The 4,399-nt window shown below is 42.1% G+C and overlaps 1 protein-coding gene across 1 annotated transcript in view; it reads left to right on the forward strand.

Annotated features, from left to right (window-relative positions):
• Window positions 1-1,601: 1,601 nt before the first annotated feature.
• LOC138946909 (dual oxidase 1-like) overlaps window positions 1,602-4,399 on the forward strand; it is a 67,545-nt gene continuing 64,747 nt past the window's right edge. Inside the window, exon 1 of the mRNA XM_070318312.1 lies at window positions 1,602-1,791. The gene's annotated coding sequence lies outside the window, so the exon portion shown is untranslated. The remainder of the gene's footprint in view (window positions 1,792-4,399) is intronic.

The raw sequence follows: 4,399 nt of genomic DNA on the forward strand, positions 1-4,399 counted from the left end.
ATGAGGAGGAAATGATGACATTGATGATGACGACGACCATGGTTTTTATATGGTAACCAAAAGCAACGTGAAGCTGCCGATAGAGGATCTTCGGAAATAACTCTGTCGGGTTTGTGTGGGTTGTAACAAAGTCAAACCAATATTCTTCATTTTAGTGAGTCAAATTTTCCCAACTGGCACTATAGGCCAGTGCCTTGCGAGGGGTGTGTCTGAAACACGTGGCACTATAGGCCAGTGCCTAGCGAGAGGTGTGTCTGAAACATGTGACATTATAGGCCAGTGCCTAGCGAGGGGTGTGTCTGAAACACGTGACATTATAGGCCAGTGCCTAGCGAGGGATGTGTCTGAAACACGTGACATTATAGGCCAGTCACTAGCGAGGGGTGTGTCTGAAACACGTGACATTACAGGCCAGTGTCTAGCGAGGGGTGTGTCTGAAACACGTGGACAGGGAGCACGTGCGGAAAGCTTGCTTCGCTAAAAGTATCCACTCTTTCACAACCTATACAAACCAGACCGAGTTATGTTAAGAATTCGTCTGATGGAGTGTTGAAAAGCCAGTCATGAAAGGCAACAGACGTAGGTGCGAGGCTCTCGTGTTGTCGTCATTGTCAGCATGCTATCTTTTGAAACATCTACATCCCGTGGCCGTTCTCAGTTTTGTCCAACATCACCGTGCACTCAGTTACAGTTTCAATATACAGTGCTTTGTACTTTCTAGGCGTGTTGCACAAAAGCCTGAATATATATAATCTCTCTCTTTCAACGCCCTTATGTTGTAAAAGAACAACCCGCATCAGCAGGATGTAAGACTCGGTTTTGTGTGTGTGACGGTGTGTGTGTGACAGTGTGTGTGTGTGTGTGTGTGTGTGTGTGTGTGTGCAGAGAAGAACACAACTGTGCAGTCAAGCATACAAACAAACACACAACCAAAACTAGGCAGAAACAGCCAGTACACTGCCGGGGCACGTTTTCCGCTGAGGAGTCAGTACAAAAATGTGTCAGACGGATGTAAATAAACGTACAGATTGTACATACATTTCATACCCGAGGGGGTCAGGTTAAAGCACACACACACACATACACACACATACACACACACACTGACACACACACATACACACACACACACATACACACACACACACACACACACACATACACACAGCGTAGTGTATACACACACACATACATACACACACACGCACAGACACACACACGCAGAGACACAGACACACACACGCACAGACACAAACACACACTGACACGCACACACACATACACAATCATATCCCCCACACACATACACGCATATTCCCCCCCACCCGGCCCCCACACAGTGACAAAGCACCATAAATGTTGCAATGTAAGAACTGGAAAACATGATGACGAGGCCAGCAGGGGAAACAGGGTGACCCGGCAGCCAACACAGAGAAGCCAGTTCGGGATGTTGTGTATCAGTCTGTTCCGCCTGACTAAGCACGAACACCTACACCCTTACTACCAACTCCTGCTCTGAAAGAACAGCCGCCCCGAAACCAGGAAGAAAATTGAAGACGCTATTCTTACTCACAGGGACAAACAAGAATCCTATACCAACCACATATATACACGCGACACGCATACCCCTGGCAGTCTCAGTCTGAATTTAACTGTCACAGTTGACGAGATAGTATCAGCTGTGTTGAGGAATATGTGTTGAAGACGAGAGTACACACGTGTTGTATGCTTGGATTGAAAGTGTCATCTTTGATGCAGTCTCTGTGTAGATGTGACATTCATCCACAACAGGTTAGTGCCGTCCAAACAAGTGCATCTGTATAAAAGACATGTATTGCAGCGAGCTGTATTTAAACGAGTCAAAAATCTGTGTGAAAGGATTGGCTTGGAATAGACGATGTTCGGAAATAACTCTGTCAAGTAAAGTTTGTATAGGTTGTGGACGAGTTGGTCACGCCTACCTTGCCTCAGCGTTTCTATGGAGACAAAAAACAAAGAAACAAGGAACAACAAGGGAAATTTAGCTCTTTCACAACCCATACAAAACCATCAGAGCTATTTCCGGAGATCTTCTTTTGACTGGAGACGGGATTTGGGATGTTACAAAGACGGCCTCAGCTCGTTCTATGTGGTTGTCGACACCATCATGTTTGCAATATCACTACGTCTCGAAGTAACCTGTCTTGATATCAGTCAGCTACGCATTCACAAATGTATTTTCAATTAATTTTCTTAATCAATAACCTGCTTAACAAATGGCACGCATAGAGATGCAGAGTCGCTTTTTAAAAATAAACAGGCAGAGTCGCTGTTTAAAGCACTACTTATTTGCCGGTGTATATTTTTTGGGGGGCAGCCGATGTTCAAAGACAGCTTCGGTCGTCCGACATGTGGGACAATATGCCCATAAAACATGAAATAACATGCCCTTTCTTTTATTCTTGGAAGCGTTTTCACAAAACGAGTCTCTGATTGGCTGCTGTTGTTAATGAGGGCGTTACACCTTAATTCCCTCGCCCTTTACTGGCTTTAGAGTGCAGCACATTCAGAAATTGACGCTAAGGATCAAAAAGCATTGTCGATACAGGGAAAAAGTCTTTACACACACACACACGCACGCACGCACGCACGCACGCACGCACGCACGCACACAAACACACACGCACGCACGCACGCACGAGCACGCACGCACGCACGCACGAGCACGCACGCACGCATGCACGAGCACGCACACACACCTCACACACCCACACACACACACACAACTTAGACACACACCTTGTGTTTATCACAGGAAATACAGTATGGCCTGGTTGTTAACAATAGTCTGCCCTATACGCTTGAGCATCTCAAGTTAAACAAAGCCATTTTAATGCATAAATTGTTTTACGGTAAAGTGCCGATTTACATTACATCATTATTTGGGAAGTTAAGAGTAGAAATAATTAGTATTTAGTGTAGGAGGAGGGTTGGGGGTGGGTAGGGAGGGGGTGGGTATGGTTTACTTTGAGCAGGTCGGTTTCAGTTTTAATAAACAATTCTAGAGAATTGTGTATCTTATATTTGAGTCTTTCGTGTTTTAGACATTGATCCATTTAATAGTTTTAACGAGTTGCCTTTTGTTTTATCATTCTGGTGTTTATCTAGATGTGCTGTGTATCTTATAAGAAGTTCTTAAAAGTTCGAAGTTATTTTAGCATATAGGTTTTTTTATGGTCTTAACAGTTAAACATGTATTACGTTATCATTAAGATTCATGCTTTGTTATCACTAAGCAGTTGTTTTAATCAGTCTGGTTTTCTCTTGTTTTCATCTTATGAACATTCTACATGTTAGACTAACTTATTGTCTTGTACAGAATAACAACTGTGTGAATGGTGCTATACTGAATGAAAGAGTGTGACATGAAGTTCTTGTACATCATTGTAAAGAGTGTGAATGACGTTTTAGTTTAGATGTCAAGCGCTTAGAGCAAGCCTTTTTAACGAAAGTTTTTGATTTAGCGCTATATAAATGTTCTTCTTCTTATTATTATTATTATTTAATAAAGCTACTCACAGATATGGGTCGGTCAACTTGATCCCACCGATTCCACGAATTGACCTGTATAAGACCAGTCTTGCTTTTTGGGGCACTTCAGTTTGGAATTCGCTTCCATCATCCTTTATGCACTTAAAGTCATTAAAAAGTTTTTAAAAATGTGTTAAAACCACTTAATGTCTGAGTAGTTTAACGCCTTTTGATTTGCCACACTTAGTATTACGTCAAAGAAATGCTGTGCATTGTATGTTCTGAACATATTTTTGTTGTACTATTGCTACATGTTCGATTGCTACCAGCTTGTATTTATAATTACCTGCATAGTATGCATTTGATTTTATGAATAACCACATATGTATGCTCTTCATGCCTCATCTTCATCATCATCATTATCCTCATCGTCATCATCATCATCATCGTCATCTTTATCATCACGTGCTGAAGTTTTCCGACCTCCTTTTGTTGGTTAACTTTTTAATTTTTAATTTTTAATTTTTTAATTATATAATTGTGTGTCTATGCGTCCCAAGGACAGATTGTAAGAAAAGGCGTAGCCTTCAATCTTAATCCTTGTTAAATAAAGTTCAATTCAATTCAACTCGGTATGCAGTGCCAAAGATTTACCGTCTGCATTGACATTGTTAAAAAGTGCACCTACCCGGAAGAGCTCAGTGTCATGTGTCAATCATTTCGTCTGGCAAACATTTACCGCCGTTTACAGCGGAACCCGAATGTGAAGACACACACAAATAATGTCTGAAAAGGGAGGCAGCCTGGAAATAGATGTAAATATACAGAGGTTACAAACAAAACAAAACTCCGAGTAAGCAAGGTCTTAACAAGACGTGTGGGGGTGGGA

Source organism: Littorina saxatilis, linkage group LG1, assembly GCF_037325665.1.
Source record: "Littorina saxatilis isolate snail1 linkage group LG1, US_GU_Lsax_2.0, whole genome shotgun sequence".
NCBI lineage: Eukaryota > Metazoa > Mollusca > Gastropoda > Littorinimorpha > Littorinidae > Littorina > Littorina saxatilis.